Raw genomic sequence first — 24,894 nt, 5'->3', positions numbered from 1 at the left:
ATGCCACTGTTATTTTAGAGATTTTAGAGATCTAACCTTATAGTGACTCGTAAAAAGTTCCACGGTGATTTTCATACCTAACTTATCTAGTGAGAGAAGGAAAATCGTTTAACAATGAGGCCAGATAGCTTTGGATGTCCTGAAATTAGGCGTAACAAGCCAAGTTTACCGATGTAGTAGCACACTGGTGGACAGATTCATAAATTGGCCATAATTCTGCAGCATTGTGTTACCAATTTGTTTTTTAGCAAAATAACTTGACTGGAAATGTCAGTTGATGAATAATAGTTGAATGAATAACGATGTGAGTAAGGGCGGGAAGTGGATTGAAGCGGGTTAAATTTGTCTATTTGTGAGTATGTGAAATATTTATTGTGTTGTTTTTGTTGTTGTTATTTATTTCTGCACAAAACTTTGTAAGCTGAAAAACCAAACACTTGTTACCGCATTGCGACTTCAACATGTTCGAAACAAACTGCAAGCCAACAAAAATTGTGGTGATTTTTTGTCTTTGATGTTGTCGCTGTTGTTGTTGTTAGTTACACGGTTGGTTACCTTGTATGTGGAGGAGCTGGAGCTCCATAGCGAACAACAAAGTGAACTTTTGTTTAATAGCGAAAAGTACGTTGTCGCGTAAACAACTACCGATCGATCGTTCGATTGTCGTGACAGAGCAAAGAGCTGTTTGGTGCGTGAATAAAGTTAACGTTTCCGTCTTAAGTCTTTCGATTTTTCGGCAAAGAGATTATTGGAGTGCTTGTGTCTTAAGTCTTTTGTAAAAAAATCCCAAATAACGACATTACAAAAAATTTTTGCTTTTTTGTGTAGTGAAATTTGTAAAGAAAATTTAACGGAAATTAAAAACCACACACACAATTGTCTTACTTTACCTGATAAATTCCCCTAAACTTCCCTTGAAATAAAAGTGAGTGTGTTTTATTTTTTTGAAGTGATTAATCAATGAATGCATAAATAGCTTTTTGGAGATTATGTAATTTATTTTAAGTTTAAACTGAATGGAATTTTTTTTGGATTACATTTTGAGAGAGGTATTTAAATGTGTTTTTAGTTCAAATAAAAACTAAAATTGGATTTAACAAAAAAATATTCACCCTCTCAACAGCAATTGTTTTTGTCATTCAATTATGGTGTGTGGGGTACAACCACCCACCCTCTCTTTCTCTGGCTCTTGAAAAAAAAAACAACAAAAGTGAACTAACAAAAAAACAAACAGAAACTTAACAAAAAAAAAACTATAGAAACGAGGTCATTTGTCATTACTGGCAGTTTTCACTACGCAACACCAGCCGCCAGTGTATGTGTGTGAATGTTGCTCATCACCTACATACACGGACTTACAAACTTACAAAAAAAAACTAAAAAAGGCAACATCAATGCCAAAACCAACAACAACAAATGAACTGAAAATGTACAAAAAAAACGGAACTCATCACTAAAAAAGAATCGTTAAACCTTAAAGCGTGAAATGAAAAGAGTGTTTTACAAACAAAAAAAAGTGTTTTCTAAACAACAACAACAAAAAGAAACAGCAATTCCGCCACAGTCTGCTGTTTTGCTTTTTTGTTTCCGTGAAAATTTCATTGTGGTTTAGCGAAAACATTTAGCACGAAATAAACAACAAGAAACATTAACAATGTAAATGTTTGCCAAAACTTCAAAAATAGGCGAAATACCAAAAAACTCAAAATAAAAAACAGAAATAAAAAAATTATTAAAAACAGTTTTAATTTGAATTAATTTTCTCGTCCGTTTTTTTATAACTGCAAACTTTTAATTTCACATGAGTAGCTGTGTGTGTTTGTTGTCATTTCTCACACACTCTTCGAATCCGGTGCAACTGGTTTTGCCAGCGAAAGCTGCCTGCCTGCCTGCATAACTGAATTTTCACATGCGGTATTTTGACACCAAAGGGCATCATACCATCTTTTTTATTTTCTTCAGAGGTTTTTTTTGGGACTTGATATTAAAAAAAATAATAATAATTTCACAATGTGAAATATGAAACGGGTTTACATGAAAGCCCGAAGGGAACTAGGCAAATAATTTGTGGCCCAGTGGTTACAGAGATATGACAATATTTTCTTCGTCAAAGAAGGGTGATTGATTATGAGTAGACAGCGGAATTTTATGCAACACCTATTTTTGATCCGATTATGGTCAAATTTTAGGACTAGGCATATTTTTGGCTTCTGATTAAATTGCAATCAAAACATATCACATATGCAAACATATTCAAAATGCATAAATTTTGCATATGCAAATTTTATGCATTTTACATATTTTCGTATGCAACAAATATTTAAAAATATCTTCAAAAATATTTATGTGTACTCTTTATACCCTCAGCATTTATGCTAACGAGGGTATATACACTTTCATACGGGCAAAATGTGCCTCATCGAAATAATGGTTTTAGACCGCAAGTATGTTTGGACGAAATCCGTTTTAGACAATTTGAAGTTGAATAAGCCATGTCTGTACGTCTGTCTGACTGGCTGGTGCGCAGGATAACTCTCGAACGGATCAGCCGATTCGGTCAAAAATTTTACTTTCGTAATATTTTGCCCAAACTTAGTTTAAGTTTGAAGATGGGTTATATCGGGCCACTTCTTCCCGTACCTCCCCCACAAAAGTTCGGAAATGTTCGGAAAATTTGTGCGCACGATAACTCTTGAAGGGAGTAACCGATTTAGTCCATGCTTTGCACATCCTGAAATTTAAACCAGACTTAGATGAGGTTCCAATATGGACTCAATCGGTCCACTCCTTCTGTCCAAAATTTCGGAAATGTTCAGTTTACGACCAGCTCTTGAATCACTTTGATTTTTGTTGTAACAACTTGAAAGCATTGCCTCCCATACGACGGTACAAGTTTCATCAGGGGCTAGCCCAAACTTCCTGACGAAATAGCCTGGAAGTTGCAAAAACTCCTATGACACCGTGTGTTGTGGTTGGAGCGCTAGATAACTCTCGAACGGATCTGCCGATTCGGTTCAAAATGTTTCCTTCGTAATATTTTGTCCAAACTTAGTTTAAGTTCGAAGATAAGCCATATCGGTCCACTCCTTCAGATACCTCCCCCACAAAAGTTGAAAAATGTTGGGATAAATTGTGCCCACGATAACTCTTGATGGGAGTGACCGATTTGGTCCATACTTTACACATCCTAATATATCTACCAGGTATAGATCGGGTTCGAATATGGACCATATTTATGCACTCCTTCGGGTACCTCCCACATAAAATTTCGGATAAATTCACTTTAAGACCTGCTCTCGAATCACTTTGATTTTTGTTGAAGCAACTTGCATTCGCTGCCTCAATTACGACGGTAAAAGTTTTTTTCAGGCGTAAGTCCATACTTCTTAAGAAAACAACCCAAAAGGTGTAAAATCACTTGGTCCAAAATTTGGCGTTCGTCATATTTTGTCCAAACTAGTGGGCGCGATATCTATCGGAAAGATATGACTCCCAAAATAAGATCCACGTCCATTATGAACTATATCGGTCCATTCCTTTAAGTACCTATTCCGCAACACTTTTGAACTCTATTCCTAATCCACATTTTTGTCGGCACGTTCAAAGGTCCAAAAAGGGCCACAAAATTCACTAAATACATTTGATCTGTCCGTAGATAAAAGTTTCAACCCACATAGGCTGAGGGTACATCTCTGTCGGCAAAGCCGACTGACACTTTTTTACTTGTTCTGTTTAAAATTCACTTCAGACAAGTCAATAAAATAAAGAAATGTATAACCACATCCACAACCTTCCAAATACCGGAAATCGGGAAGTACTTTTCTATGGGGGTTATGTACCTATACTGACAAATTTCAGGTCAACAGTTTTAGACCCTCAACGAAGACCTAATACCAAATTTGAGTCATTTCGATGGGATATTAAGGCCACAAACTTTAAAATACCGAAAATCGGGAGGTACCGGGGGGCTATATAAAGACGTGGACCTTTGCCAACAAATTTCAGGTGGAAAGTTTTATACCCACAACGAAGACCGAATTTCAGTCATATCGGTGAGATATTGAGGCCACAACCTTTAAAATACCGAAAATCGGGAGGTACCGCTCTATGGGGGCTATATGAAGACGTAGACCTTTGCTAAGAGAAGACCAAATACCAAATTTCAGTCATTTCGATGGGCTATTAAGGCTATGTCAAAATATGCAAACATTTCTGGGCCTAATTCGTTTTATTTTGTGATAAAACGAGTTTCTGTCTAATCCGATTTTCTCTACGACCATCCTAACCATATATGCATTTGCATAGGATTCCGCTGTCTAGTCATTATGTCCACAAAAAATATATATTCGGTGAAAAACAATCCTCCAACAACCCTTTCAACATTGAAGCTATCCGCGAAAAACATGTACATAGCTGAACTTTCTTGAACTTTTGTAAGGGTCTTATTCGAAGATGTTTCCCGATATAGACCTTCTAATAATTTCATGTTGCTCCCAACAGGGGTTTTACAGCTTTGGGCCATTACCTCTGGTAGTGTGAATTTCCTCCCGAAAAAATTACCATCATAAAAAAATCAAAACTATCTTAAACATCTTCTTACACTTACCTAAATATGTAAGTGTAAGACTTATATTCGAAACTGAAAGTTCCATAAGCAGAACTAAGAATACATTTCTAAACTTTACTTCTCCAATTTTTGGTTGCCATGTTTTGCGATATCATCCGCAAAAGAAAGAACCCGTTTTGCACATCGCATTATTCCATAAAAAATATATCAGGATGGAATATGGACTTTATCGGTCCACTACTACTGCTACTTCAGGGTTTTTCGTTGAAAAATCCATATTTCCTGAGGTAACAGACCAGAAGCAGTAAAAACCGTTCAGAAGATATTATAATGACTGTTGAGCATAACTAACGAATTGATAATTCAATTTGACCGGCAAGTTTCGTAAAATTTATTCCAAATGTACGTCAACATGCCAGAGGGTCTATATCGCACCTCGGATACCTCCCTCAAAAAGTTCATCATATCGGTTAAATGTAGTTTAGGAGCTGTCTAAATTTTTCCGTAGGTATTCAGGGTGATTCTGTTCTCAGTGATATTATGTTTTCTTTGACTTGCTGGCAATAGGTCTGTCTGGTTACTTTCCCAGCAAGAACTTTCTCAGAGAGTAAAGGGTTTTTATTCTCTTTTGCAAGAAAATTGTAAAACGTAAACAGACACTTTCCCAACAAAAACCAGCAAGCAATCAGCTGACTTTCCAATTTGTCCGCCATTAAAGGAACCAAAACAAGCAAAAATTTTGTTTTTTTAAAAATAAAAAGAAAATGACCCAAAAAAGGAATTTTTTCTCTTTGCAACTTTGATCTCCAAAAAAACTATACAATTAGGTTTGCTATTTCGACAATAAAATTGTTCTTAATTTTCACAAACATGAATCACCGAATAAATGAACACGGATGATTGATTGTTTTCAGGAAGAAGAAGAGTTGCAAGTGCTTGCTAGAAGGAATTTGTCCAGCAAGAATTTGCAAACTCTCAGTAACAGAACTATCACAATGTCTCTCTCGAATCGCTCTCTTTTGCTAAACTTTTGTGCTAACACTTCCAGCAACAATTGGTACAAATTGTTACCAATTTTAGGGTAACCAGACAGACCTAATAGTGGCCAACTTATACGGAACGTCTAAAATCGTTAAAACAATTACTCAAAAACTGTCGATAATTTGTCGGCAATCTCATAAGTCCAAAGAAGGCCAAACATTTGAGGTGAAGGATACCGATTGTGTTGCCGGTATTCGATGTGCCCATATGTGTCTAAATTCACACAGACTGAGGGTATATGTATGACAGCAAAGCCGACTGATACTTCCTTACTTGTTTCGGGGACAAATTCATTTTTTCCTGAGATAATGGTCCACTTGTTCTAAATAAACCCTGTCGGTAACAACAAAAATGACCGATGACCATTTCCCCCGTTCCTCAAGCCTGGGAAGAATGCTAGCAAATGTGAATCATGTAGGCCGATCCCACTTTTGTCACCAACAGCATCACAGCGTGCTATCCAGAAGCCGAATAAATCCGCATATTATCAAAAGTCTCAAACAGAACAGGCCGTGCTACAGCAGAGTGATGGTAGCATTTTTCCTGGCCAAAACATTTGATACAGTCAGTCATGCAAAGCTGTTCGAGGATGTCGAGAGTACTACCTTTCCATCTTTTTTGGAACGATGGGTCACGAACAATATGGTTGGTCGCAAGTTATACGTGGAATTCAGAAACAAGAAATTCAAACCTGTAGCTTGTTTAAGCTTTACCTTTTTGCAATTAATTCCACGCCTTCCCTACGGCATTAATATAATTACTTCGCGATTGATCTTACGCTCTTGGCGGCAGGTCTCATCGCTGATAACATTTTTTCTTTCACTTGAGGAATATGAGGCATGGACTGCGAATATGAAACTCCCACTGAATGTTGAGGTCGATGGGTCGATAATTCCGACCACTTATTACTCCAAAGTCCAAAACTTATAAAAGTCGCCCGCGCATGGCACAACTGTCTGTGATAACATAAATATTAGGAACATGGTACTCAAGTCCCTAGCCGGCAGTACTTGGGGATCGGTTACAACATTCAAAGTAATATGTCGGTGTGATTCATCTCCATATGTAAATGATACACAATGGGAAAACTTTCTGGAATGCAGCCCTTAGAACTGTATCATATATTTAGTTGGCCACTTACAAAGATCTTGCCGGTTCATCAGCACAACAGGATGTTGTCGATGTAGTTCTGCTTCGGTGCTATAGGCACCAAATCACAATCCAGTAGATAAGTACCTCCGCCAAAACATGGCATGATCAAATGATAACCTCTAAATCAACAGTCACTTCAGGCAGATTTAAGTGGTATTCGTTATAATGCAGTCCGAAGGCTATAAAGGCCTAGGTACATAAGCTGCCTCGCGCGCTTGCCTTGTTTGCTTCTGATTTTTAATTGTTCCACAAACATCCCAGATGGGGCCACCGTGGTGCAATGGTTAGCACGTCCGCCTAGCACTCAAAAAGTCTGCGGTTCGAATCCCAGGCCAAGCAACATCAAATTTTCAACGGTGGCAAAATTCCCCCTCAGTAATGCTGGCGACATTTCATGAGTATTTAAGCCATGAAAAACTTCTCTACAAGTGGTGTCGTAAGACACGCCGTTCGGACTCGGCAATATAAAGTTGGTCCCATATCATTGAACCAATATGAATCGGCGTGCACTCATTGATATGAGAGAAGTCTCCCTTCTCCCCCTTGTTTGCCTCTGATAAGATAATAAAAAAGAAAAGGGCAACCTAGTTCGAAATTGGCTCGGCTTTCTTTATTCTTTTATTTTTGTTATGCCAGAAATGAAGCAGGAAAGCAGGCGAAGCAGCTTATGTAACCAGGCCTCAAGAGCCTATCGTACCTACACTCCTCCTACCCTCCTCGGACTAATCCAATTCAGGTGGCGTCATTTCTAAGCTTGAAGTTGAAATCGATAAAAATTAGAACAAGTACACTTGTTGTAGCTATTACAACAACAATAACTGAATTGAGTATCCGATGTGGCCGAAACTTTGTACATAGTAAAATAGCTTCCAAACATACATATATCAAGTTCCTATAAGGTTTATATCGGAAAGCACCATCTAGTAACCTTACCCCAAAAAAAGGTCAACATTCTTGCTTAAGTGGAGTGTAACGGCTGTTTGAGGGTTGTTTAGAAATTGTTATTGAGGGTAGTCCTTATATGATTCTTGGTGAGAAGATACAGTTGAAAGATGCAGTCTGTAGTGTGGGCCTGTAACGCATGCTGGGCAAATCTTTGGTACTGTGATTTCATGCACACGATAGTTGTTGTCGGTGACTGCAACTGTGTGAATACTATTACATCATGCCTTGTAACGTTTGACTTCTCTCTTCAGCACGATACCTTATCAGCACCTCTGGTGCTGTGGATAGACTTATCAGCCTATGTTCCTGCATCTCAGCTTGTCGCAGATAGCTGTAGCATTGGCGGACAATGTTTACATATTGTCGAATGTGAGCACTAGAATCTTGGAGTAGTTGGTAGTCAGAATGCTGTTACCATCGACCAGAAGATTCGACGCTGTGCTCATCTCCGCAGGCCATGTGGTGAACAGAGTGTCCATAGATTTAATGGCGGATATTAACATATTTATCGCTCGGAAAAATGTTGTAAGGTCAATAAAATACGAGTTCAGCCTTTTACAAATGAAATTAGGGAAAATAACTTACGTTACGATCTCAATATCGTCTGGAGGTGTGCGATGCACGAAAGGTAGAGGTTAAACAGTTCCGGATATATTAACCTAACCTGTGGAACGACTAACGCCTACAAATATAATTGATTACACTGTGCAGCAGCATTTTTGGGGGGTGGAAAATTTCATTTGGAGATGAAAGCCATTGATGAGTATACTAAGAACCCAAAAGGAAATTTTCGCCATAGGTCAAGTTTCTGAGATATCGCGCGATGAAGTTTTTGATTTTTCCCTATAATACTTGGGAAAATAACTCCATATCTCTGTTTGGCGTTGTTGTAGCATCGTTTTGAGGTGACATGTCTTCAGTCAAATCGATTGGCAAATCTTTTTGTAGAACATTTTATTCTTCTAACTCGACGCCTTTTATGTCCTTTTCGTCCTTTATTTCTTGAACCGTAGTGAAAGTACCACAAGATGAGATTTTTCAGCATCCAAATATTCTACAAAAATGTTGCACAGAAGATTTTAGGTACGGTTCTCTTTGACAACTAATCGATTTTGTCCCGTTTTCATTGTCATTTTTGACATTTATTCGGACTTGGTTCAGAATTAAACTATTCGTTATTGTTTATGCATAGGTATGTAGACATTACCAATGGGTATTGCTTATGTAGACATCTGGGGTGCTTCTGAAATATTTACCACAAATAGCTCTTGTATTGATGAACATGATAATAACAAATTTTCTTGGGGGATAGATCCGGTTATCTCAGTTTTTGAACCGGATATGCCGACATTAAAACCGATTTTTGAACCGGTTGTAAGTAACCGATTAAAATTATATGTATACCATTAAAAAGTTTATAGAGTTGTCAATCAAATTAAATTAATTCGCTTATGAAAGCTTTGCTAGTTGCAGTTCTAGAACAAAAAAAACCGTTTTCTTAAACTGTTTTTTAAGAAAAAGATTAGTACGCGCAAATATTTAAATCAAAGGCTGGAAATTCTTTTTGGAGATGAATGTCGATGACGATAATGTGATGAACCCGGAAGGACAGTTCCGCCGTAGGTCAAACTTCTGAGTTATAGCGACATGAATTCTTTCTTGACAGACTATACACACCTATATGAAAAAAAACATAGCGAAATTTTATCACGCCATAACTCAGAAGTTTGACCTACGGCGGAACTGTCCTTCCGGGTTCATCACATTATCGTCATCGACATTCATCTCCAAAAAGAATTTTTTACCCCCCAGCCTTTGATTTAAATATTTGCGCGTACTAATATTTTTCTTAAAAAACAGTTTAAGAAAACGGTTTTTTTTGTTCTAGAACTGCAACTAGCAAAGCTTTCATAAGCGAATTAATTTAATTTGATTGACAACTCTATAAGCTTTTTAATGGTATACATATAATTTTAATCGGTTACTTAAAACCGGTTCAAAAATCGGTTTTAATGTCGGCATATCCGGTTCAAAAACTGAGATAACCGGATCTATCCCCCAAGAAAATTTGTTATTATCATGTTCATCAATACAAGAGCTATTTGTGGTAAATATTTCAGAAGCACCCCAGATGTCTACATAAGCAATACCCATTGGTAATGTCTACATACCTATGCATAAACAATAACGAATAGTTTAATTCTGAACCAAGTCCGAATAAATGTCAAAAATGACAATGAAAACGGGACAAAATCGATTAGTTGTCAAAGAGAACCGTACCTAAAATCTTCTGTGCAACATTTTTGTAGAATATTTGGATGCTGAAAAATCTCATCTTGTGGTACTTTCACTACGGTTCAAGAAATAAAGGACGAAAAGGACATAAAAGGCGTCGAGTTAGAAGAATAAAATGTTCTACAAAAAGATTTGCCAATCGATTTGACTGAAGACATGTCACCTCAAAACGATGCTACAACAACGCCAAACAGAGATATGGAGTTATTTTCCCAAGTATTATAGGGAAAAATCAAAAACTTCATCGCGCGATATCTCAGAAACTTGACGTATGGCGAAAATTTCCTTTTGGGTTCTTAGTATACTCATCAATGGCTTTCATCTCCAAAAGAAATTTTACACCCCCCAGACTTTGAGTTCCATTTTGTGTCACAGTGTTATCTAACGTTTTATTCCTGAGTGGAGGATAATCTGCTCGATGTCCTCAAACAAAATGGAGGACTTGCCAGTATCAAAAACTTGTTATAAGTCGAGCCACAAACACTGTCCTATTGCACGGCTTGTTCTGATGAGCTCTGTTGTAGTGTAGTGCTGCTTCCGGAACTCATATTGATACAAATGGGTATAGCTTTTTTTAATGTTGGGGAGGAGTAAAGCCTCAAAAGTCTATGCTACGGGAAACAAAAGCGAAATCAGCAACCAGGGAATCTTGCCCGAATTCTGTAGAAGGACCACCGTACTTCTATAGACCCTTTCCAAAAAAAGGGTGCTTCTATTGACTCTTCCCAAAGGAAAGGGTGCTTCTATTGACTCCTTCTAATGAAAAGTTTGCTTCGATTGACCATTTCCAAAGAAAAGTATATTTCAAATGGTGCTTCTATTGACCCTTTCCAAAGAAAAGTATATTTCAAATGGTGCTTCTATTGACCCTTTCCAAAGGAAAGGGTGCTTCTATTCCAAAGGAAAGGGGGCTTCTATTGACCCGTTCCAAAGGAAAGGGTGCTTCTATTCCAAAGGAAAAGGGGCTTCTATTGACTCCTTCTAATGGAAAGTTTGCTTCTACTGACCCTTTCCAAAGAAAAGTGTGCTTCTATTGACCCTTTTCAAAGGAAAGTGTGACTCTATTTACCCTTTCAAAAGGAAAGTGTGCTTCAAAGGGTGCTTCTATTGACTCTTTCCAAAGGAAAGGGTGGTTCTATTGACTCTTTCCAAAGGAAAGGGTGCTTCTATTGACTCTTTCCAAAGGAAAGGGTGCTTCTATTGACTCTTTCCAAAGGAAAGGGTGCTTCTATTGGCCCTTTCCAAAGAAAAGGGTGCTTCTATTGACTCTTTCCAAATGAAAGGGTTCTTCTATTGACTCTTTTAAAGAAAAGGGTGCTTCTATTGACCCTTTCCAATGAAAGGGTGCTTCTGTTCAACCTTTCCAAAGGAAAGGGTGCTTCTGTTCAACCTTTCCAAAGGAAAGGGTGCTTCTGTTCAACCTTTCCAAAGGAAAGGGTGCTTCTGTTCAACCTTTCCAAAGGAAAGGGTGCTTCTGTTCAACCTTTCCAAAGGAAAGGGTGCTTCTGTTCAACCTTTCCAAAGGAAAGGGTGCTTCTGTTCAACCTTTCCAAAGGAAAGGGTGCTTCTGTTCAACCTTTCCAAAGGAAAGGGTGCTTCTGTTCAACCTTTCCAAAGGAAAGGGTGCTTCTGTTCAACCTTTCCAAAGGAAAGGGTGCTTCTGTTCAACCTTTCCAAAGGAAAGGGTGCTTCTGTTCAACCTTTCCAAAGGAAAGGGTGCTTCTGTTCAACCTTTCCAAAGGAAAGGGTGCTTCTGTTCAACCTTTCCAAAGGAAAGGGTGCTTCTGTTCAACCTTTCCAAAGGAAAGGGTGCTTCTGTTCAACCTTCCCAAAGGAAAGGGTGCTTCTATTGGCCCTTTCCAAAGAAAAGGGTGCTTCTATTGACTCTTTCCAAATGAAAGGGTTCTTCTATTGACTCTTTTAAAGAAAAGGGTGCTTCTATTGACCCTTTTCAAAGGAAAGGGTGCTTCTATTGACCCTTTTCAAAGGAAAGGGTGCTTCTATTGACCCTTTCCAAATGAAAGTGTACTTCAATTGACCCTTTCCAAATGAAAGGGTGCTTCTATTGACTCTTTCCAAATGAAAGGGTTCTTCTATTGACTCTTTTAAAGAAAAGGGTGCTTCTATTGACCCTTTTCAAATGAAAGGGTTCATCTATTGAAATGAAATTCCAAATGAAAGGGTGCTTCTATTGACCCTTTCCAATGAAAGGGTGCTTCTGTTCAACCTTTCCAAAGGAAAGGGTGCTTCTATTGACCCTTTCCAAAGGAAAGGGTGCTTCTATTGACCCTTTCCAATGAACGGGTGCTTCTGTTCAACCTTTCCAAAGGAAAGGGTGCTTCTGTTCAACCTTTCCAAAGGAAAGGGTGCTTCTGTTCAACCTTTCCAAAGGAAAGGGTGCTTCTGTTCAACCTTCCCAAAGGAAAGGGTGCTTCTATTGGCCCTTTCCAAAGAAAATGGTGCTTCTATTGACTCTTTCCAAATGAAAGGGTTCTTCTATTGACTCTTTTAAAGAAAAGGGTGCTTCTATTGACCCTTTTCAAAGGAAAGGGTGCTTCTATTGACTCTTTCCAAATGAAAGGGTTCTTCTATTGACTCTTTTAAAGAAAAGGGTGCTTCTATTGACCCTTTTCAAAGGAAAGGGTGCTTCTATTGACCCTTTTCAAAGGAAAGGGTGCTTCTATTGACCCTTTCCAAATGAAAGTGTACTTCAATTGACCCTTTCCAAATGAAAGGGTGCTTCTATTGACTCTTTCCAAATGAAAGGGTTCTTCTATTGACTCTTTTAAAGAAAAGGGTGCTTCTATTGACCCTTTTCAAAGGAAAGGGTTCATCTATTGAAATGAAATTCCAAATGAAAGGGTGCTTCTATTGACCCTTTCCAATGAAAGGGTGCTTCTGTTCAACCTTTCCAAAGGAAAGGGTGCTTCTATTGACCCTTTCCAATGAACGGGTGCTTCTGTTCAACCTTTCCAAAGGAAAGGGTGCTTCTGTTCAACCTTTCCAAAGGAAAGGGTGCTTCTGTTCAACCTTTCCAAAGGAAAGGGTGCTTCTGTTCAACCTTCCCAAAGGAAAGGGTGCTTCTATTGGCCCTTTCCAAAGAAAAGGGTGCTTCTATTGACTCTTTCCAAATGAAAGGGTTCTTCTATTGACTCTTTTAAAGAAGAGGGTGCTTCTATTGACTTTTTCAAAGGAAAGGGTGCTTCTATTGACCCTTTTCAAAGGAAAGGGTGCTTCTATTGACCCTTTCCAAATGAAAGTGTACTTCAATTGACCCTTTCCAAATGAAAGGGTGCTTCTATTGACTCTTTCCAAATGAAAGGGTTCTTCTATTGACTCTTTTAAAGAAAAGGGTGCTTCTATTGACCCTTTTCAAAGGAAAGGGTTCATCTATTGAAATGAAATTCCAAATGAAAGGGTGCTTCTATTGACCCTTTCCAATGAAAGGGTGCTTCTGTTCAACCTTTCCAAAGGAAAGGGTGCTTCTATTGACCCTTTCCAAAGGAAAGGGTGCTTCTATTGACCCTTTCCAATGAACGGGTGCTTCTGTTCAACCTTTTCAAAGGAAAGGGTGCTTCTGTTCAACCTTTCCAAAGGAAAGGGTGCTTCTGTTCAACCTTTCCAAAGGAAAGGGTGCTTCTGTTCAACCTTTCCAAAGGAAAGGGTGCTTCTGTTCAACCTTTCCAAAGGAAAGGGTGCTTCTGTTCAACCTTTCCAAAGGAAAGGGTGCTTCTGTTCAACCTTTCCAAATGAAAGGGTGCTTCTATTGACTCTTTCAAAGAAAAGGGTGCTTCTATTGACCCTTTCCAAAGGAAAGGGTTCATCTATTGACCCTTTTCAAAGGAAAGGGTTCATGTATTGACCCTTTCCAAATGAAAGTGTACTTCAATTGACCCTTTCCAAATGAAAGGGTGCTTCTATTGACTCTTTCCAAATGAAAGGGTTCTTCTATTGACTCTTTTAAAGAAAAGGGTGCTTCTATTGACCCTTTTCAAAGGAAAGGGTTGATCTATTGACCCTTTTCAAAGGAAAGGGTTCATCTATTGACCCTTTCCAAATGAAAGTGTACTTCAATTGACCCTTTCCAAATGAAAGGGTGCTTCTATTGACCCTTTCCAATGAAAGGGTGCTTCTGTTCAACCTTTCCAAAGGAAAGGGTGCTTCTATTGAACCTTTCCAAGGAAAGGGTGCTTCTATTGAACCTTTCCAAGGAAAGGGTGCTTCTGTTCAACCTTTCCAAAGGAAAGGGTGCTTCTGTTCAACCTTTCCAAAGGAAAGGGTGCTTCTGTTCAACCTTTCCAAAGGAAAGGGTGCTTCTGTTCAACCTTTCCAAAGGAAAGGGTGCTTCTACTGAACCTTTCCAAATGAAAGGCTGCTTCTATTTACTCTTTTAAAGAAAAGGGTGCTTCTATTGACCCTTTTCAAAGGAAAGGGTTCATCTATTGACTCTTTTAAAGAAAAGGGTGCTTCTATTGACCCTTTCCAAAGGAAAGGGTGCTTCTATTGACCCTTTTCAAAGGAAGGGGTTCATCTATTGACTCTTTTAAAGAAAAGGGTGCTTCTATTGACCCTTTCCAAAGGAAAGGGTTCATCTATTGACCCTTTCCAAATGAAAGTGTACTTCAATTGACCCTTTCCAAATGAAAGGGTGCTTCTATTGACTCTTTCCAAATGAAACGGTTCTTCTATTGACTCTTTTAAAGAAAAGGGTGCTTCTATTGACCCTTTCCAAAGGAAAGGGTTCATCTATTGACCCTTTCCAAATGAAAGTGTACTTCAATTGACCCTTTCCAAATGAAAGGGTGCTTCTATTGACCCTTTCCAATGAAAGGGTGCTTCTGTTCAACCTTTCCAAAGGAAAGGGTGCTTCTATTGACCCTTTCCAAAGGAAAGGGTGCTTCTATTGACCCTTTCCAATGAAAGGGTGCTTCTGTTCAACCTTTCCAAAGGAAAGGGTGCTTCTGTTCAACCTTTCCAAAGGAAAGGGTGCTTCTGTTCAACCTTTCCAAAGGAAAGGGTGCTTCTGTTCAACCTTTCCAAAGGAAAGGGTGCTTCTGTTCAACCTTTCCAAAGGAAAGGGTGCTTCTGTTCAACCTTTCCAAAGGAAAGGGTGCTTCTGTTCAACCTTTCCAAAGGAAAGGGTGCTTCTGTTCAACCTTTCCAAAGGAAAGGGTGCTTCTACTGAACCTTTCCAAATGAAAGGGTGCTTCTATTGATCTTTTCCAAATGAAAGGGTGCTTCTATTGACTCTTTCCAAATTTAAGGGTGCTTCTATTAACCCTTTCCAAATGAAAGGGTGCTTCTATTAACCCTTTCCAAATGAAAGGGTGCTTCTATTGACCCCTTCTAATGGAAAGTTTGCTTCTATTGACCCTTTCCAAAGGAAAGGGTGCTTCTATTGACTCTTTCCAAAGGAAAGGGTGCTTCTATTGGCCCTTTCCAAAGAAAAGGGTGCTTCTATTGACTCTTTCCAATTGAAAGGGTTCTTCTATTGACTCTTTTAAAGAAAAGGGTGCTTCTATTGACCCTTTTCAAAGGAAAGGGTTCATCTATTGACCCTTTTCAAAGGAAAGGGTTCATCTATTGACCCTTTTCAAAGGAAAGGGTTCATCTATTGACCCTTTCCAAATGAAAGTGTACTTCAATTGACCCTTTCCAAATGAAAGGGTGCTTCTATTGACCCTTTCCAATGAAAGGGTGCTTCTGTTCAACCTTTCCAAAGGAAAGGGTGCTTCTATTGACCCTTTCCAATGAAAGGGTGCTTCTGTTCAGCCTTTCCAAAGGAAAGGGTGCTTCTGTTCAACCTTTCCAAAGGAAAGGGTGCTTCTGTTCAACCTTTCCAAAGGAAAGGGTGCTTCTGTTCAACCTTCCCAAAGGAAAGGGTGCTTCTGTTCAACCTTCCCAAAGGAAAGGGTGCTTCTATTGACCCTTTCCAAATGAAACGGTGCTTCTTTTGACCCTTTCCAAATGAAAGGGTGCTTCTATTGACCTTTTCCAAATGAAAGGGTGCTTCTATTGACTCTTTCCAAATTAAAGGGTGCTTCTATTAACCCTTTCCAAATGAAAGGGTGCTTCTATTGACCCCTTCCACAGGAGAGAGTGCTTCTATTGACCCTTTCCACAGGAGAGAGTGCTTCTATTGACCCTTTCCAAAGGAGAGAGTGCTTCTATTAACCCTTTCCAAAGGAGAGAGTGCTTCTTTTGACCCTTTCCAAAGGAGAGAGTGCTTCTTTTGACCCTTTCTAAAGGATAGGGTGCTTCTTTTGACCCTTTCCAAATGAAAGAGTGCTTCTATTGACCCTTTCCAAATGAAAGTGTACTTCAATTGACCCTTTCCAAATGAAAGTGTACTTCAATTGACCCTTTCCAAATGAAAGGGTGCTTCTATTGACTCTTTCCAAATGAAAGGGTTCTTCTATTGACTCTTTTAAAGAAAAGGGTGCTTCTATTGCCCCTTTTCAAAGGAAAGGGTTCATCTATTGACCCTTTTCAAAGGAAAGGGTTCATCTATTGACCCTTTCCAAATGAAAGTGTACTTCAATTGACCCTTTCCAAATGAAAGGGTGCTTCTATTGACCCTTTCCAATGAAAGGGTGCTTCTGTTCAACCTTTCCAAAGGAAAGGGTGCTTCTATTGACCCTTTCCAATGAAAGGGTGCTTCTGTTCAACCTTTCCAAAGGAAAGGGTGCTTCTGTTCAACCTTTCCAAAGAAAAGGGTGCTTCTGTTCAACCTTTCCAAAGAAAAGGGTGCTTCTGTTCAACCTTTCCAAAGGAAAGGGTGCTTCTATTGGCCCTTTCCAAAGAAAAGGGTGCTTCTATTGACTCTTTCCAAATGAAAGGGTTCTTCTATTGACTCTTTTAAAGAAAAGGGTGCTTCTATTGACTTTTTCAAAGGAAAGGGTGCTTCTATTGACCCTTTTCAAAGGAAAGGGTGCTTCTATTGACCTTTTCCAAATGAAAGGGTGCTTCTATTGACTCTTTCCAAATGAAAGGGTTCTTCTATTGACTCTTTTAAAGAAAAGGGTGCTTCTATTGACCCTTTCCAATGAACGGGTGCTTCTGTTCAACCTTTCCAAAGGAAAGGGTGCTTCTGTTCAACCTTTCCAAAGGAAAGGGTGCTTCTGTTCAACCTTTCCAAAGGAAAGGGTGCTTCTGTTCAACCTTTCCAAAGGAAAGGGTGCTTCTGTTCAACCTTTCCAAAGGAAAGGGTGCTTCTGTTCAACCTTTCCAAAGGAAAGGGTGCTTCTGTTCAACCTTCCCAAAGGAAAGGGTGCTTCTATTGGCCCTTTCCAAAGAAAAGGGTGCTTCTATTGACTCTTTCCAAATGAAAGGGTTCTTCTATTGACTCTTTTAAAGAAAAGGGTGCTTCTATTGACTTTTTCAAAGGAAAGGGTGCTTCTATTGACCCTTTTCAAAGGAAAGGGTGCTTCTATTGACCCTTTCCAAATGAAAGTGTACTTCAATTGACCCTTTCCAAATGAAAGGGTGCTTCTATTGACTCTTTCCAAATGAAAGGGTTCTTCTATTGACTCTTTTAAAGAAAAGGGTGTTTCTATTGACCCTTTTCAAAGGAAAGGGTTCATCTATTGAAATGAAATTCCAAATGAAAGGGTGCTTCTATTGACCCTTTCCAATGAAAGGGTGCTTCTGTTCAACCTTTCCAAAGGAAAGGGTGCTTCTATTGACCCTTTCCAAAGGAAAGGGTGCTTCTATTGACCCTTTCCAATGAACGGGTGCTTCTGTTCAACCTTTTCAAAGGAAAGGGTGCTTCTGTTCAACCTTTCCAAAGGAAAGGGTGCTTCTGTTCAACCTTTCCAAAGGAAAGGGTGCTTCTGTTCAACCTTTCCAAAGGAAAGGGTGCTTCTGTTCAACCTTTCCAAAGGAAAGGGTGCTTCTGTTCAACCTTTCCAAAGGAAAGGGTGCTTCTGTTCAACCTTTCCAAAGGAAAGGGTGCTTCTGTTCAACCTTTCCAAAGGAAAGGGTGCTTCTACTGAACCTTTCCAAATGAAAGGGTGCTTCTATTGACTCTTTCAAAGAAAAGGGTGCTTCTATTGACCCTTTCCAAAGGAAAGGGTTCATCTATTGACCCTTTTCAAAGGAAAGGGTTCATGTATTGACCCTTTCCAAATGAAAGTGTACTTCAATTGACCCTTTCCAAATGAAAGTGTACTTCAATTGACCCTTTCCAAATGAAAGGGTGCTTCTATTGACTCTTTCCAAATGAAAGGGTTCTTCTATTGACTCTTTTAAAGAAAAGGGTGCTTCTATTGACCCTTTTCAAAGGAAAGGGTTGATCTATTGACCCTTTTCAAAGGAAAGGGTTCATCTATTGACCCTTTCCAAATGAAAGTGTACTTCAATTGACCCTTTCCAAATGAAAGGGTGCATCTATTGACCCTTTCCAATGAAAGGGTGCTTCTGTTCAACCTTTCCAAAGGAAAGGGTGCTTCTATTGAACCTTTCCAAGAAAAGGGTGCTTCTATTGACCCTTTCCAATGAAAGGATGCTTCTGTTCAACCTTTCCAAAGGAAAGGGTGCTTCTGTTCAACCTTTCCAAAGGAAAGAAAGTGTACTTCAATTGACCCTTTCCAAATGAAAGGGTGCTTCTATTGACTCTTTCCAAATGAAAGGGTTCTTCTATTGACTCTTTTAAAGAAAAGGGTGCTTCTATTGCCCCTTTTCAAAGGAAAGGGTTCATCTATTGACCCTTTTCAAAGGAAAGGGTTCATCTATTGACCCTTTCCAAATGAAAGTGTACTTCAATTGACCCTTTCCAAATGAAAGGGTGCTTCTATTGACCCTTTCCAATGAAAGGGTGCTTCTGTTCAACCTTTCCAAAGGAAAGGGTGTTTCTGTTCAACCTTTCCAAAGAAAAGGGTGCTTCTGTTCAACCTTTCCAAAGGAAAGGGTGCTTCTGTTCAACCTTTCCAAAGGAAAGGGTGCTTCTGTTCAACCTTTCCAAAGGAAAGGGTGCTTCTGTTCAACCTTTCCAAAGGAAAGGGTGCTTCTACTGAACCTTTCCAAATGAAAGGCTGCTTCTATTTACTCTTTTAAAGAAAAGGGTGCTTCTATTGACCCTTTTCAAAGGAAAGGGTTCATCTATTGACTCTTTTAAAGAAAAGGGTGCTTCTATTGACCCTTTTCAAAGGAAAGGGTTCATCTATTGACTCTTTTAAAGAAAAGGGTGCTTCTATTGACCCTTTCCAAAGGAAAGGGTGCTTCTATTGACCCTTTTCAAAGGAAGGGGTTCATCTATTGACTCTTTTAAAGAAAAGGGTGCTTCTATTGACCCTTTCCAAAGGAAAGGGTTCATCTATTGACCCTTTCCAAATGAAAGTGTACTTCAATTGACCCTTTCCAAATGAAAGGGTGCTTCTATTGACTCTTTCCAAATGAAACGGTTCTTTTATTGACTCTTTTAAAGAAAAGGGTGCTTCTATTGACCCTTTCCAAAGGAAAGGGTTCATCTATTGACCCTTTCCAAATGAAAGTGTACTTCAATTGACCCTTTCCAAATGAAAGGGTGCTTCTATTGACCCTTTCCAAATGAAAGGGTGCTTCTATTGACCCTTTCCAATGAAAGGGTGCTTCTGTTCAACCTTTCCAAAGGAAAGGGTGCTTCTATTGACCCTTTCCAAAGGAAAGGGTGCTTCTATTGACCCTTTCCAATGAAAGGGTGCTTCTGTTCAACCTTTCCAAAGGAAAGGGTGCTTCTGTTCAACCTTTCCAAAGGAAAGGGTGCTTCTGTTCAACCTTTCCAAAGGAAAGGGTGCTTCTGTTCAACCTTTCCAAAGGAAAGGGTGCTTCTGTTCAACCTTTCCAAAGGAAAGGGTGCTTCTGTTCAACCTTTCCAAAGGAAAGGGTGCTTCTACTGAACCTTTCCAAATGAAAGGGTGCTTCTATTGATCTTTTCCAAATGAAAGGGTGCTTCTATTGACTCTTTCCAAATTTAAGGGTGCTTCTATTAACCCTTTCCAAATGAAAGGGTGCTTCTATTGACTCCTTCTAATGGAAAGTTTGCTTCTATTGACCCTTTCCAAAGGAAAGGGTGCTTCTATTGACTCTTTCCAAAGGAAAGGGTGCTTCTATTGGCCCTTTCCAAAGAAAAGGGTGCTTCTATTGACTCTTTCCAATTGAAAGGGTTCTTCTATTGACTCTTTTAAAGAAAAGGGTGCTTCTATTGACCCTTTTCAAAGGAAAGGGTTCATCTATTGACCCTTTTCAAAGGAAAGGGTTCATCTATTGACCCTTTTCAAAGGAAAGGGTTCATCTATTGACCCTTTTCAAAGGAAAGGGTTCATCTATTGACCCTTTCCAAATGAAAGTGTACTTCAATTGACCCTTTCCAAATGAAAGGGTGCTTCTATTGACCCTTTCCAATGAAAGGGTGCTTCTGTTCAACCTTTCCAAAGGAAAGGGTGCTTCTATTGACCCTTTCCAATGAAAGGGTGCTTCTGTTCAGCCTTTCCAAAGGAAAGGGTGCTTCTGTTCAACCTTTCCAAAGGAAAGGGTGCTTCTGTTCAACCTTTCCAAAGGAAAGGGTGCTTCTGTTCAACCTTCCCAAAGGAAAGGGTGCTTCTGTTCAACCTTCCCAAAGGAAAGGGTGCTTCTATTGACCCTTTCCAAATGAAACGGTGCTTCTTTTGACCCTTTCCAAATGAAAGGGTGCTTCTATTGACCTTTTCCAAATGAAAGGGTGCTTCTATTGACTCTTTCCAAATTAAAGGGTGCTTCTATTAACCCTTTCCAAATGAAAGGGTGCTTCTATTGACCCCTTCCACAGGAGAGAGTGCTTCTATTGACCCTTTCCACAGGAGAGAGTGCTTCTATTGACCCTTTCCAAAGGAGAGAGTGCTTCTATTAACCCTTTCCAAAGGAGAGAGTGCTTCTTTTGACCCTTTCCAAAGGAGAGAGTGCTTCTTTTGACCCTTTCTAAAGGATAGGGTGCTTCTATTGACCCTTTCTAAAGGAAAGGGTGCTTCTATTGCAAAGGAAAGGGTGCTTCTATTGACCCTTTCCCGAGGAACACTAAAATTGTGAAACAGATGTCACGAATTGGTGTTGTGCCATTCGGTCCGAGCTAATGAACAGTGGTTTATAGCGCTGCCAGTTTGATACATTACTCTACATTTTTCACGACGGATGAGAGTCCCCCAACCAGAAGTAGTGGATAGTGCCACAGTCCATTGGTCTGGACTTTGCCGTCAATGCTACTGAATATGCCTTTAGACTTTTGTTTGCAAAGAGTTTAGCTGACCTCATCAGTCATCGTCAAACAAAAGACTTAAGACAAAAACGTGATAAGAAGCTTTCATCTCACCCTCAATTGTGTGTCCATTATTTTTCCTAAGAAAAACTTTTTCTATTTTTTGATAAGATGTGAAGTGAAAGTGCAATCGAAATGATAACAAGAAATGACAGCGAGATGCTGGCAGATACAAACGGAAGTCAGTATTCGAAGAAAAATAGATATAGACACAACTTCCAAAAATGCTATAATTATGAAAATGATAATAATTATAATGATTGAAACTTCACCCGATTTGAGGCATTTCATTTCAGAAGAGCATTTGTGAAATGATTACAACTGTAATCCACCACAAAAAAAAGAAGTAGCCACACTTAGCCAGATATTACCATTAGAGGAGCATCAAAAGAAATGAAAGAAAAACAAAACAAAAAAAATAAAACCTGGAAACATTAAAACGTTGTGTGTGGTTAGACTTACAATTTCCGTTTTATGTAAAACACAACGATTTACGAAATAGCATTTCTTTTGTTTATATTATATTTTAATTTTTTAGGTTTTTGTTTTTTTTTTTTGCGTTTTTATGTATAGACTTAACAATGGAAAACCCGAATGTGTTAAGCATGGATGTATGCTTCGTAATGGTATAACCAAAAAGCGACTTGAGCCTCGTTTTAGTGTGATTTTATGTTTGGTTTTGTTTAATTTTTTTAGGTCGATTTTATTTTGATTTGTGTTTTTTATTTGCGTTTTACAGTTTGGCCAATTTCATTTTGGCAACGATTTTTTTTGGATTCAAGCCATGCATTTCACATAGCCAAACGGTAATAGACATATGGACGGACAGACACAAACACATACGCCCATTTTCACACATTGCACCACAATTATGGTGGTGGTGTTGCGGTGTGCTGTGCTTTTGTGGTACATTCACTCTTTTTTTTCTCAATAGTTAGACTTCTTTGAAAATGTTAACACACATACAAATATAGTTAACTATGTACATACATATGTACATACATAAATTGGCAACATTTGTTTTATTGTTTTGTAAAATAATAAACAAATTAACATGACTAACGTTTTTTAGCGTTATTTTATTACAAAGTGTTTTTTGTTGTTGGTTTGGGGTTTAATCACCACTTGAGTGAAATTCAGAAAATCGTGGTTTACACAATTTTCATGAAAAAAAAAAAAAACAAAACGAGAAAATTTGTCGGATACGTTTTAGGTGCGAGCACCTAGCTTAAGTACAGTTTAAGGCCCTACACCTTGGGAATTTCTTTCATATGTCCACTGTGGATAGCCCTTGTGGCCCACAACTAAATACAGTGAATTACAGTCAAAAGTATCCACTTCAGTTTCTTTCATTAAAACTGCGATTGGTAAGAATTGGTTAATATCGGAATTTTTCCTCATTCTTCTTGCAAGGCATATATCAGGGTTCCTATACTTTAGATGTTACGATTTTTTATATTTGTCTCCAAAATACTCCATAAATTATCTATAGGATTCAAATCCGGGGATCGGGGAATCACTTTTGGACAGTTACATACATAGCATCCATTTTGGAAAAATATGGGATTTGTGCTCGGGCTCATATATTGATAAAATTGAAATGTTGTCCCAAATCCCATTTTTTCAGCGCCTAAATTTCAAATTATCCTTTCAGAATGTTTAAATAATACATCTTATCCTTAATTCCTTCGATAAAGACACGATTTCCTACACCGGAAGCACTCATACAACGCCATACCACAACAGAGTCTCCTCTGTGCTTTACTTTTAAAATTGTGTGTTTGGGGTCCAAGGCGGTATTTGCCCTATGACATACCTTAATTGGTCCATAAAGTTGTCTTCATTGCTTTCATTGGCAGCCTGTTTTGGTCATATGGACCAATTAAGGTATGTCATAGGGAAAATACCGCCTTGGACCCCAAACACACAATTGAATTAAGGATTAAATGTATTATTTAAACATTCTGTGATTCACTGTATGTATGTTGTTGCGACGGTCACTACTTTCCGAGATATGGGTCTACAAAATTAATCTTCGATCTTCAAGCCAAACCCACAAGAAAAATTCACACCAACACACCCATTTACATAAATATAGAGAGACAATGAGAGAGTTCCCCAACAAAAAAAATTAATTTACAACATCTGTCTGGCTTAGAAAATAAAAATAAAAAAACAATTTTCAGTTACTTCAGCTTAAGGCTTGCCATTCATTGCCAACAGACTCTTTGCTAAAGTGAAAGCGACATCATGATCACGATTATCGTCATCATTGTAAGCAGCAGCAGTCACAGCACCGCATAGCACCACGGACAGGCAATAACATCCTAACCACCAAATGCCGCTGCAGCAGCTGTAGCCACAGCTGGTAACGTCACTGTCATTACTAAATGCTTTGGTCGATTTTCTGTCGTTTTTTTCGATTCAAAGGAAAAAATCCACTTTTTCTCCAAAACTTTAGCCAGTTAAGATGATGTTGAATAGTGCGGTGTTTTAAGCTAAAAATGGTCAATTTTTATTGGCAAGCTATGTTGACTTTTATGTGTGTGTATGTATGTATGTAAGTTGCACATGAGGAGAGTAAACATTAGCACATCACTCCCATATTTACACACAAAGTTATTGAAATAAAAAAACAATAAAAATGCACAAATGTTACACGCTCGCATCTTTAAACACATACATGTACATATGTACATATTTGTTGTGGGTAGCTTGTATGCGGCACCATAGTCTGCAACTTAACATTTAATCAGGTCTCTTAGTTTTGGTTATATAAACGCTTCGCAGAAGTTTTATTAGTCATCCAACAATTAGCCAGCCATCTAAATGTTGCATAGGTGATTCTACAGTGGTCTTTGCGAAGTTATTTGTTACCACAATCGGCATAATTCCAAGATGGCATTTCACCCGATTTTATCTAAAGTATGCGTGTCGTAATAATTCAGCCTTTAGGCTAGATAGGGTATATACACTTTGATACGACCAAAAATGTGCCTCATCGAAATAACGGTTTTAGACCTCAAGTATGTTTGGTGGAAATTCGTGTCAGACAAATTGGAGTCGATTTAGCCATGTCCGTCTGTCTGCCGAACGGATCAACCGATTCGAATTTGGGTATCGTAATATTTTGTCCAAACTTAGTTTAAGTTCAAAGATGGGCCATATCGGTCCACTCCTTTTGGTGCAGACTTTGCAAATCATATTATTTCATCCAGTCATGTATCAGGTTAGAATATGGACTATATCGTTCCACTTCTTCGGTGACCTCCCACACAACTGACTGATACTTTCTCCTTGTTATACCCTCAGCATTTATGCTAACGAGGGTATATACACTTTTATACGAGCAAAATGTGCCTCATCGAAATAATGGTGCTAGACCCCAAGTATGTATGGACGAAATCCGTTTCAGACAATTTGGAGTTGATTTAGTCATGTCCGTCCGTCTGTCTAGAGCACACGATAACTCTCGAACGGATCAACCAATTCGGTCCAAAATCGGGTTTCGTAATATTTTGTCCAAACTTAGTATAAGTTAGAAGATGGGTTATATCGGCCCACTCCTTCCGGTACCTCCCCCACAAAAGTTCGAAAATGTTCGGAAAATTTGTGCGCACGATAACTC

The 24,894-nt window shown here is 38.8% G+C and overlaps 1 protein-coding gene across 1 annotated transcript in view; it reads left to right on the top strand.

Moving 5' to 3' along the window:
• Positions 1 to 541: 541 nt before the first annotated feature.
• Positions 542 to 24,894, top strand: part of LOC141389878 (uncharacterized) — a 72,923-nt gene continuing 48,570 nt past the window's right edge. The window contains exon 1 of the mRNA XM_073962068.1: positions 542 to 925. The gene's annotated coding sequence lies outside the window, so the exon portion shown is untranslated. The remainder of the gene's footprint in view (positions 926 to 24,894) is intronic.

This window comes from Musca autumnalis, unplaced genomic scaffold, assembly GCF_047663935.1.
Source record: "Musca autumnalis isolate F117 unplaced genomic scaffold, ASM4766393v1 scaffold_1, whole genome shotgun sequence".
NCBI lineage: Eukaryota > Metazoa > Arthropoda > Insecta > Diptera > Muscidae > Musca > Musca autumnalis.
This window is presented reverse-complemented; position numbering and strand designations above follow the sequence as displayed.